Genomic DNA, 12,792 nt, shown 5'->3' on the forward strand with positions numbered 1-12,792 from the left:
GGCCAGGCACACACACACCTTAAAATATATAAAAATAGAAATTAGGAAAACCAACAAGATCCCTGTAACTAGTCAGCTGAGCACAAAGTTGTGGACTCATACACACAAATGTGTAAAAGAAAAATACAGAACTGTTGTCTCTGGTCACTCTACCAGGCAATAGCCTCCTCAGCGTCGTTTATTTGTTTGTTTGTTTGTTTGTTTGTTTGCTTACTTGCTTGTTTGTTTTGGGGGGGTTGTTTGTTTTTGTTTCTGTTTTGTTTTCTGTGGGGGTTTGGTTTTTTGTTTGTTTTGATTTGTTCTAGACAGGTTTTCTCTGTGTAGTCTTGGCTATCCGGGACTCGCTTTGTAGATCAGGCTGGCCTCGAACTCACAGAGATCCGCCTGCCTCTGCCTCCCAAGTGCTGGGATTAAAGACGTGCGCCACCACGCCCGGCTCAGCTTCCTTTTTGACCGTGACTAGCTTCATACCATCACTGGTTTATTTCACCTCACACAGTGGTCCCCAGCTCCATCCATGTGATCACAAGTGACAGGTGTTCATTCTTCTTCTTAGGATCCACTTATTTCATGCGCCACACTAGCACCATTGCTTCCTCAGCTGGTGGCCAGCTAGGCCCCTTCAGCTCCTTTCCCTCCAGCAGTGCTACATTATAACTGGGTAATGGGATTATGTCATCACACTTAGCTATATTTATGAATGATTTAACAGTGCAATGCACATTGTTTTTGAGAGGGGAACAGGACCCAGTGAACAAGACCCACCTGTCAAAGCCAAAGGCCTGTTGTGAATAGGCCTATAATGAACACGAGAGTGCAAGTGTCTCCTCAGCATGCTCCACTCATCCCTTTGGAAGTGTAACCAGTAACAGGGACGCTGTATCACATAACAGTCCTATGTCAGACTCAACTTTTTGCAGAAACTCCTTTTCCATAATAGCTTCGCTAACTTATTTTCCCTCCAACATTATGCATGAAATTCTCATCCTCCCCAGCTCTTGTTATCACCATCTTTTTAATAGGACCCATTCTAACTCGGTGGTGTGGTATTTCATTCCACTCAACTGTATTTAAAAGTGATTTAATAGTATACTGTACATTTGGGTTTTCTGGGGGGAAAGGGGCCTAGAATCACCTGTCAAAGGGAAAGGGGACCAAAATACCAAACAGATCCAGAACTACAGAGTGTGTAGTTTCTCAGGGACTCCCGACAGATGCATGCCCTGAACAGCATTAGTTAAGAGATCTCTGCTCTCCCCACAGGAGGAACAGTTTCTATGCTGAGTTGGTCAAGGAAAGGCTGTGGCCAACCAGAATGCAACCAGCCTTTCTCAAAAACCATCAAGGTGCCCAGCATCAGTTAAGAAGTAGTGTGTCATCAGGGGGCAGGACAACACTTGGCTCAATGTCTTCAACCATTTTGTTTGTCAAGTAAGATGTGAGATGCCTGGATGGAGGCAGGGCAGCAGGGGAGGGTTACTAAAAGACTTCCTGTTCCTTCAGCAGCCAAGCTAGGATGTTCTGGAGAATATCACCCTTAGCCCTTAGACTCCGTGAGAGGCGTCATCACCCAGGGCTGTATGTGGCTCCTAGTGGTGTGTTTCCACTAGGACTTGGATCATTGAATTATTCATCCCGTCACCTCCTCCCCCCCACACACCTTCAGAAATAGCTGACGTGTGCTCTGTGCCTGATGTCAGAAAGTATTTGTGGACAGAAATGCACAAGAATCACATCCTTGGAGCTAAGGCTCCTGTGTGGTGCAATGATTAATAACTCCCCTGAGAGGTAAACAAAGGCTCTGTCTTGGAGATGGAGAAATTCTATGAAAATATTGGAATAATTATAGTAGCATAAAGAATACAAGTGGGAAGCCAGCTACAGTGTTAAATGAGAAGCTTCTCAAGACAGTAGCCATCTTAATAAATACCTTATGAGGAGGGTTGTGTGGGGCAGCAGACAGGACAGGAGCCTGAGGTCTACAAGGCTCTGGGGACCTGTCAACAACCAGGAGAAGGTAAGTGAGCTAGGGGGGATGGAGAGGGATTCAGCCAAAGGGACTCTGGCTTTACACTGAATGGACAGGGACACAGTATAGTCTAAGTAGACATAGACACTGTGTGTCCTGAGTGGGCAGGGACACTGTGTACCCTGAGTGGGCAGGAATACTGTGTGTCCTGTGTAGACAAGGGATACTGTGTGTCCTGAGTGGGCAGGGACAGTGCATGTCCCAAGTGGGTGGGGACACTGTGTGTCATGAGTGGACAGGGATACTGTGTGTCCCGAGTGGGCAGAGACACTGTGTGTCCTGAGTGGAATGGGGATACTACACATCCTGAGTGGACAGACAACACATACTGGAATCAGCAGCACATGCAAGTACCCTAATTTAAAAAAAAAAAAACAGTGGAGACAATCAAATTCCATCTCTGGCATCCAAATGCGACTTGGGTCCTCCCTGTGTGAAGCATGGTGATGCTTTGGCCTTGGTTTCCTCGATGTAGAGGAGACTATTAACAAGACTGTGAATCCTTAGCCTGCGGTCTCAGAATGTAATGGGTAACTAACACTGGGCTATTCTGGAGAACACAGTCATCTCCAAACTGGAGCCACCCACACAGTGGGAACTCACTAGGGTCACCTTATTCACCTGTGGACATTGGCCTCTTCTCCTCCCGCCCTTCGCCCCGCTGCATACTGACAAAGCAGGCTGAGGGTGGGTGGGATTTCCTAGAGAGGCTGGCACAGGTCTGTGTATGGCACCTTCCGTGTACCCCAGCCATGATTCTGCCTGTATCCTAGGCCTATAGAAGGACATAGCAGAGAGCCAGGGCAGACAGGAAACTTGATGGTTTTTTTCCTTCTAAATGTCTTGTGTACACAGACTTCCATCACCATTTAGTGGCTCAGAGCTGAAGTGACAAGTGACAAAACTTTCTGTCTCCAGCCCAAACAGCCCCCCCCCCATCTCTGTCATCACCATGTTTAATGTGACCACATCTGGGAGGAGTCCTCTCCAGGCTCGTACTCACCAGCACGCCCATGGGCTTTGCTGAGGAACTCGGGTATGGACTCGTCCATCACTTGGTGACTATAGAAGGGCTCAACACGAACATACCCTGGATTAGGGGCCAGCTATTGTCCAAGGTAAACCTTAGGCCATACCTCATCAGCACACAGTTGCACATATTTTATGTGCCTGGTTGTTTAGTGTAGCTTTATATAACACAGTCCAATTCAATTATGCTTGTACAGAGAAGTGTGCCTTATCTGAATGGTGACTGTTACCAGAGCAAGCGCTCACGGGCCAATGTTCCAGTCTCTTTTTAGTTCAGGGGACAAGCACCTATGAGGCCTCTTCAGAGCAAATCCAGTCCCTGGTCTCAGAGGGCTGAGATAGAGTAGGCTTTGAGTGCACAAACAAGTGAGTGCCCTGGGGACTCACTCGTGCTATATAGACTGAGCACTGACACAGCGTGAGGAAAGTACGCCTGGGGGGTTGCTGTGGGCCAGCCTGCCTTGCACTTGCCCTTCCTGCACGGAGAAATCTGGAGTGCTGTGTTTTGTGTAGTCAGACTTGTAAGAATAAAACCTAGAGGTGAAGAAGGAAAGGAAAGACACAGAAGAAACAGCTTACAGGAAGAGCTCTGGGGGCACGGAGACTGGTGTGCTGTGGGGAAGACAGGCACTGCCTCCTAGGACAGTCCTCAGGCTCCTGTGCCTGACATCTGCTTCTCACGTGGAGTGTGCAGTGCAGAATGTGCACAGCTTCTCTCTCTCTCAGGAAGGATCAATGTGTTTCTCAAAGCAGCAGTTAATTCCTGCAAGAATGAGCGTGTCTAATAGAGCAAGTCCAGCTTGTACCACCACGTTCTTTTACCTCCTCGGTCTCCACGTGAGCTCTCACAAATACACTCCTGCCCACTGGTGCAGCTGCTATGCTGTCCTGCTCCCAGGGGCCCTCACCTGGGCACCAGTGACATGGTGTTTGGACCCTTCAGTCGCCAGACTCACGAGCCATGGAATTCTCTTTACACACTGTCCCACTTTGTGTATTTTTATAGTAACACGGGCTACAGTTATCAGTTTTGAGGAATTCTTACAAAGCTTATCCTCGAAGAAAACACTGTCAAGAAGGCCGTGGCCTGGGCCTGCCTTGCTCTGAACTCAGCTGGCGTAGACATTGGTCTCATTTGTTAAAATAAACAGAGCCTTGAGTTAAGTTAACATGCTGCCCTTGATGCTAATTAGGTAAAATCATTTTGAGTTATGAGTAGAAGAGACTATAAAATAAGGGATGCTGAACACGTGCCCAAGGAATTGAATAAATGTGTTTGAAGAGGTGAGCCATGCTCATATTTCACTGATCACAAAGGCACAGCAGGTGAGGCCCGGCCCACTAATGCTGAGGATCCAGGATAGGTGTTTTTATGTGTGCCTTGTGGATCAGATATCTAAGAAGGTGTGTGTGTGTGTGTGTGTGTGTGTGTGTGTGTGTGTGTGTGTGTGATTTTAAATCTAGCTACCAAATATGGCATTTGTATTTCTGAGTCTGGTTCATTTAGCTTAACATGATTTCAACTTAAATGCATTTTCCCAGATTCCAGAAAACTGTCATGACTTCAGTTTCCTTTACAGCTGTGGAAAATTCCATTGTATGTGTGCAACACATTTTCTTTATCAACTCTCTGCTGATGGACATCCAGGCTGGCTCCATTTCCTCGCTGTTAATAATAATGGAGTTGTAAACATGGCTGTGAGGCATCTCTGTAACATGTAAATTTACACTCATTTAGGTAAACACTCAGTGGCCTGCTGGGTTATACAGTAGTTATACTTTCAGTTTATGTTGCTGGTTCTGTTTTTTTGTTTTTGTTTTTAGTAACTTCAACACTGACTTCCCTAATGGCTACCCCACCGTGCATTCTCACCAGCAATGATCAAGGCCTTGTCTTTCCCATCATCCCCTTTACCCAGGAGCTTTTACTGAGAAATTGGTAGACGTGACCCGGCGGGATGTGGCGTCCACAAAAAGAAGGGGAATCATCTGAGCTCACATGCAACCCTAAGGAGAAATGGCACAACTCTTCCGGAGACTCACGGGAGGCAGCTACAAGCCATGAAATCACAGCGAAGGAGCCAGAGACCACGCACAGGAGTGGCCATGCCAGGCGACAAGGATGCAAGCCATCTGCGTGAGAGACAACCCATGAGGAGGCTTCATGGCAGCATGACGAATGGAAACTACAGGGAATAAAATGACCCACAGACGTCCGTGTTCACACAGTGGAAGGGCCAGGAAGGATGAAGAGGAGTGAAGAGCACGACACAAAACCACAAGGACAAACCTCACCAATGTGAGGTCAGCCCTAAAAGCCTGATCAAAGGCCTTCTTACTACTTAAGCCGCGTAGCAGAAACTTCACAGGCAAGCAAACTCACTGGAAAGCAGCAGAGAGCGGCTCCGGTGGAGCACATGATATTGACGTCGGGACCCAAAAAATTAATGCTTCTGTAGACACAGTCACAAACCACTTATGAACAGTACGTGCATGGCCGATGAGCATTTATTTAGCTGCTGAAGGTCAATTCTTCCCCCCCCCCCCCAGATTTGCTCTTGTTGTTTTGAGACAGGGTATCCCTATGTAGCTCAGACTGGCCTTGAACTCAACATGTAGGCCAGGCTGATCTCTAATGTGGCAATTCTGTTGCTGATGCCTTCAAAACCCTGAAATGACAGATGTGCAACCCTGTGCATGACTCTGAATTTCATTCCTTCAATGAGGCTTTAAACTTTAAAGCCAAGGACTTTGCTGCCAAGCTGCCTGGAACCACAGTGGGAGATTTGTTTGTACTACAATTACACTGCTGTACATGGGCTCAAAATTCAAAAGCTTTCTCTGCAAAACTTTGAATCCACCCCTAACTTACAGAATTAAAATGCTTCTAGCTTATAAATAGTCTGATTCCCTTCTAAGCTATAGCCACATAAAACGGAGACTTGCGAGACTTTCATTTGAGCAGTCCTTTTTTTTTTTTTTGACTTAAAAATATTTTTAAAACATAAGTACATCTGGATCTTTTCATCGTAAGCAGTTCCTTTTCAAAATTGCCTTTTAAATGTCTTTATTCCCCAAGAAAGGAATTGGACCTCTTTGCTGCCTTTAACATTTGGAGAAAAGATGTTGAGTTAGCAAGTCTCGATGTATCTAGATCTTTGTTTTGTGACTGTAATTCTCTTTACTAACTCCCCTGTCCTTTGGCATCTAACATGCTTGTGTGTGTTCATGGAAGGTTCAGGTGTGTGGAGTTACATGGGGGCAGGGAGAAAGCGAGGAGGGGTGGAGACAGGAGACTCCAAGAGCAGTGGCAGGATGGACACTTGAAAAGAAAGGGTTGTAATAATCTTCCCGGACTCCTGAGTTCTCCCTTCTCTGATTTTGACAGGGTAATGGAAAATCCTACAAGCTGTTAACTGCATTTCATGACCACTGTCCAATTTGCAGGTGCTGTTTTACTCTTTCGGTCCAAAAGCCCTCCCCTACTTCCTGTGTGAACCCAGGAGTTCTGCATTCTCTGAGCTAACTCTCTTGGGGTTCTGGGTGCAGCTCAGACAGGCAACTAAGACTCAAATAGGAGAGCCGCCATCTTCCCAGATCCACAGTCAAAGCAATGCTCTCTGGTCCTCACCCCGTAAGAAATCTCTTCCATTAGCATTTAGCTTGGAAGTAGTCAATGTTTTAAAATCAACACGCCTTAAACCTGAGTTATTTGTTTGTTTGTTTGTTTGTTTTCTATATTCCTTCAGCTCAGTTATTGAATAAAACCCATTCACTCTTAGCTCCTTGTTCCTAAGCAAGAGCACAGTTTCTAAGAAATCTTTGGTCAGATTCTATTGCCTATAACCACATATTCTCCGGAATCTGTATAGAGACACACCTCCACCACACCCTATTACAAACTCCTTGTTATGGAAACTTATAATGGATTCACTTCCTTATTCCTTCTGCCAAGTGCAACCAAGAAGCTTAACCACTGATAGAGGAAAGAAGGCAGACTGGCTAGAGTAAGGTCTCGAGGTGAATTCCTTGGAATTTCTTCTTGGCTACTATATGCCAGACTCAGGTGGGGGTCGGAGTAGGGGAGCCTGGGACACAGGGGGAAAAAAGACCCAGAGGGGATATTCTCTGTAAACAAAGTACTGGTGGCAAGGCAGATTAGCAAGGCAGAAAGCAGAGACTTTCCGCGAACTGTCATACAAATATTTCATTAACCAATTGCCTATGTACTCAGGAGAAATGAGAACAAAAAAACAAAAATCCACAGAAGAAAATAGAAGAAAGAGCCAAACAGAAGGTTCAGAACTGGAAAAAAATAAATAAATACAATATCTGAGATTCAAACTCTTATGCCTGAGAAGGGAGCAGAAAGAATCGGTGAACTTACCTCCTCCCTGAGACGTAAGTTCGTAGTGCCCAAAGGTTCTCTGAACACTGCCAAGGGGGAAAAGCAACCAGTAATCCCACTCAGCTGTAAAGAGTGGCTGACCAGGTGAGATGTCCTCAAAGGTGCAATACTTGGACTTAAAGCCCATTTAATAGAATGGAATTTATGCTTGGTACTGTAACCCTAACCAGCTATGACGGCTAGCGAGGTCACAGGCCCTAAAAGAGAACCAACGACTGCTATTTTCCTACAGCAACATAACTCCTTAGGGTATTCTAAATACTTATTCTTATAGTCCTAGATAATTTCTTATCCTTGATCAAAAAAGATTCTTTTTGCAAGAGATGGAGACGATTACAGATATCGACAACTGGTCAAAATGCAGACAGTAAGCGACCACTCATTGGCCCCAATTGTTACAGCTGCATATGAGCCCTAGGCTTAAGGCTCACAGAATATTACAGAAGAGGGAGGAATAAGGATTGCGAGTGCCAGAGGACCAGGACGTCTGCTGCTGGATACCATCTTCTAGACATGACAAAGAAGCTACATACATAAAATCTCCACAATATGGTCACGTAAACAAGACCTGCACAGCGACACCAGTCACCCTGCCAACATGGATAGGGAAATTTCACAAGGCCCTAGTGCTAGGCAGAGAGTTATCGGCCCTGATGATGGCTGAGGGGGGAAAGATTCTGTTTTCTCCATGGATGAGCACCAAGGTAGGTTACTCCGTCCCTAGCAATCAACCTTAAACACATTTGTGGTCCTAAAAGAAAAAGAAATGAGTACATCTATGACCTACATAAGATTTCTATTAACAATGATATTCTTTGTAATTAAATAACAATATCAATCTTAGTTTTATAAAAAAAACTAAGAACTATCAAAAAGTAATAGGATCAAAGAGACAGTCTTAACACTGAGGCTTACATCCCTGTTGGCTTTGGTCCATCAGCAGTGGCTAGTGGACACAGGTAAGTCCAGTGTTCTTACTCTGGGCCATGTGCCTCATGCTCCCTTCTATTGCCAAGAGTGAATTTCCACTACCTCTCCTTGGAGACCGGGAGTGGGAGAGGCAGAACATGCTTGGGAAGTGACCTGAGGTCTCACAATAGTTCCTTAGCTAAAATGAATGTGCGCGTGCACACACACACGCGCACACACACACGCACTAACAAATGGCATGTCTAGAAAGAAAAACAAGCAGACATTAAGAGAACAGAGGGAATAAGACAGAGATAGGATTTGGCCCAGGAGCACCATGGTTTCTGCTCATCGTCATCCCTGCATGCTGGCCCCATCTCAGGACCTTCATGGCAAATCACATCCCACCATATGCAGAGTTGAACACTGTTTACTGCAGCGAGAAGAGAAAAACACATTCATTACAATCCCAGTAAAAGTCGGGTTTCTGTGCTTAATGTCAAATAACAAGCTGATGCTGCCTGGTTGTTGTTCCGAATACTAGGGAAATGTGATCCCCTTACACTTTCCTAATGAGATTTCCTCCTGCTGGTCTATAACTCGTCCAGCAGAGCTTTCATTTTAATTTCCTCCTAATAGGGACATTCAAGAATTTGCCAGGTGATGGAGGGTTCAGACCCAGTCAGGCTGTCAATCCTGGCTCAGATCACGCTCCCTATAGACTGACACATTAAATCAGATCATTACATCTTCCCAAACCAGAAGAGCACTGCACAGAGTAATCGGCTTATCCTGTACCATCTGGCTAGAGTGCCTTCAACTGGATCCGAGCTGCGGATGCGCCTGGATGGATGCTAAATGGTCCAAGCAACAAAGTGCAAGTTGGAAACCAGATTGGCTTTTGGGTAGGGTTGCAGTGTTCTCTGGTTTAGAAAGAAAAGAAAGAAAGAAAATAGAACTGGACAACAGTTCTGGTGTGAGCCAGTCAGCTTGGGCAGAAGGAACTCAATTTATGTCCCCACTGCACCATGCCCCACAGTAAGGTCTCTGACATTCTTACCACCTGCACAGAAGAGTGCTCACATTACGAGCTGTTCTAAGGGTGAGGCGTTTTTACCTTTCCCATCTCACTTGATCAACTATTCCATCTTCCATGTAGACTTCTACGGACCTGTCCATGGATTCGAACTTCCTCATGTTCCCAGTGGAAAGGTAGAAATGTGATCCGAGCTGAACAGAGTGTGACCTGGAACAATTCTTGTATTGCATTCTGCCTGCTGTGTTCTGCTTTGCTGAGGTCAGATTTGCCTGCAGATGTGTCACCATGGAGGTACAGAATAGATGTTTCCACTGGCGATGGACAGCTGGCAGCTAGAGCGATTTCCTCTCTCTGAATAGCAAATCCAAGATGCACATCTGTACACAGAAGCCCTGAAGATGACTGAACACACCAGGAGCTGAATGTCCATCTCATTAGATGCCCAAATATATCCTATGTTGAGGCCTTGAGGGCTTGTCAAAGTTTGAGGTTTCTCAAAGGGCAACCCTCATCACGAAAGCTTCTTGTGAAGCCACTGAGTTTCCCAAAGATGGCTTGTAGACACCTATAAGGATAAACAGAGAAGGGTTGAGATGGCTAAGGGACCCCAGGTCCACCAGCATAGCTGTGTAAGATGCTCCCATCAGCAGAACTGTGGTGCTCCCATCATCAACAGAACAGTAGAAGGTATTCCCATCAACAGAGCTGCAGGCAGCACTTTTACCTTGCTAAAGGGGCAGGTTGCTCACCTTCCTACCCTCTACACCATCCAAACCTCAGCACCTCAAGGTGCAGAGAGGGTGGAGACTATACCCTGATGGACAGTTCATGCTCTCCTCTGGCCTGTCACTCACAGGGCTTTTCATATTTTCACACTGCACCCACGCTCGCTGATGCTCACCCCCGCCGCTGGGAATTCCACAGTGAAGCCTGTGTAGGCCTGGAGTGCAAGTTCAACTCTCCCTCTTTGTCTCAAGATCAAAGGAAAGGGGAGAGACTTCTGGTAATTCTCATCCATTGGCAAAGACCTGCTTGTATGAAAAAAATCTCAGGTTACTTGAAATCTAAGCAGTATTAAAAGCCTCCCGATGACTTCGTCACTGAATAGTTTAAATGGCATTCTTCAAAGGCTTCCTGTTGTCCTGCTGCCGGGGGCTTTTTAATCCGAGCTCTGTGGGTTTCTACTTTGGGCTTTGCCAGCTGCACAAAATAGCGGAGCTGAGTACTGCCTAGACATGTGAGGTGCTGTTAGTAGACACAGAACATTTCTGATCACTCCTTACCACACACACACACACACACACCCACTCTCTCTCATTTGCCTGGGATCCTTTCCCCTCTTCCATTGTTGTTAAATTATCAGTATTGCCTAATAACTGCCCCACGTCGAGCACCACTTGTTGTTGTTAATTTACCAGTACGTCTAATACTGTTTTTTAATCAGTCCTATACTTACTATTATGGCAGTATAACCCGCTAGCAACCAGTCAAGGCACAGACACTTGTTATATTTTAAAATAGCCTTAGTTAATCTGGGGCAGGGCAGATATTAATTCTCTAAACTACTTCCCATTGTGAGGCAGGTATCCCCCACCTGCCCCAATCCCCCACCTGCCCCAATCCCCCACCTGCCCCAATCCCCCACCTGCCCCAATCCCATGCCATCTGCGTCTATTAATGTCTATCAAACTACCTCCCACCCATAATCCCATATACTTGCTAATGTTCTTCATCTGGGCCAAATCTTCCATCCACAATGGCCATGTGCTTCTCCTCCATCTCGCCTATAGTGGCCTTCTTCTTCTCTTTTCCCCTCCAGTCTCTCCTCTTTCCCAAGATTCTCTCCATCTCCACACGACCCGGGAGCCTTAGCCACGCCTATCTCATTTGTCCTACCCAGGTGTGATAGCTTTTTATTCATTAGCATCAAACTACACCAGACCACCATTCTTCTGCTTCCCAGAGCAGACAGCAGCAATGCCCAGCGCTCCCCAGGTCACTCCACGCCCTGCCAATAGGAGACACCAGCAAACCCAGGAAAGTGAAGCCAGGAAAACAGGAATCTGATCCAGCTGAAGAAGAGAGTAGCCTACCATTCCCCTAAGAGTCTGACAAGACTCACATAGCCTTCAAGTCCACCAGGACATTTCCCATTCACACAGATAGTAGTAAACACTACCCATGCGAGGTCATCGTTGTACCCAGATCCTATTATAGCCACTTGTGTGCTGCAGGGAAAAGGAAGTAAGAGCCTTCCACTAAGACAGAAGGGGCTAAAAATGGAAGAAAGGGGCAGATCTCAGATCTCAGGAAACACAGTGCCAGAGACTTTGAAACTGAAGAGTGTCTGAAGCAATAGAAAGACCCCACAGCAGGAGGAAGAGTTGTGGATGTAGCCAGCTGGAGCCTACACAGACATTATCAAAAACCATTAGCTCTCAGTAGCAAGAGGGAATCTGTATGGATACCCAGTGAGTGCTCCGCCGGCTGCTGCTGATCTTGACGATTCTAACCACGATAATAGCCCTTCTCTCCCAATAACAAGATTAATAATAATCAGTACTTGGATACTTGAGATGATCACCCAGCATGCAGTGGTGTAACTTGGGACCATCTCTCTCCTCTTGGATCTGGCCTTAAGGTGACCATAGGGATAACAGAAGTGAATTCAACTCTTTTAAGGAGACACAGACCAGCTACAACTTCAGTATCTATTTCATCACATCCCTAGCCTTCGCCAGGTGTGACCCGTCTTCACTCACAGCTGGGCTATGTGGTCAGGGGTCACACGGTTCATCCACGTGCCAACGTGTGCCACTCTGCAACTCCACACTACCAAGGGGACCCACCATCCATCACAGCCTCTTCCAGGAACCCTCTTCATCGTGTCCCTCATGTCTGAGACTCATGCCTTAAATTCCTGATGTCACCACAGCTTTGTAACCCTCCGCAGGGTTGTGCATTGCTATGTATGAGCAGTTATGGACCGCAACTGTGTTACCAGCACAAGATAAATGAGAATTGGGGAAAAATTTTTTTAAATTGAATTTGAGGCTGGGAGGTGTTAATTATTCAGACTAGTTGTTGACTTGGAGGACAGTGGAAGGTGAGCATTTGAAGGTGTGGCTGGAATTGGCCGTGTTGGCCTGGTTTCCTGGCCTCTCCTTTTCCTACAGCACATGACACAGCATTCTTTCTACTTCTCGAGAGATAAAGAAGGAAAAGGAAAAGTCACACCCAACAGAATTTTATGGCAGATCTGAAGTGAAAGTGCTAGGGACGGACATTCTGGGAAGGGAAGGCTATTGCCTCATGAAAGAGCTGATTTCTCTTTCTATCTCTTCAACATGGGTTTAGATCCACCATCCTGAAGGGTGC

This window comes from Acomys minous (assembly GCF_964271855.1).
Source record: "Acomys minous genome assembly, chromosome: 10".
Lineage (NCBI taxonomy): Eukaryota > Metazoa > Chordata > Mammalia > Rodentia > Muridae > Acomys > Acomys minous.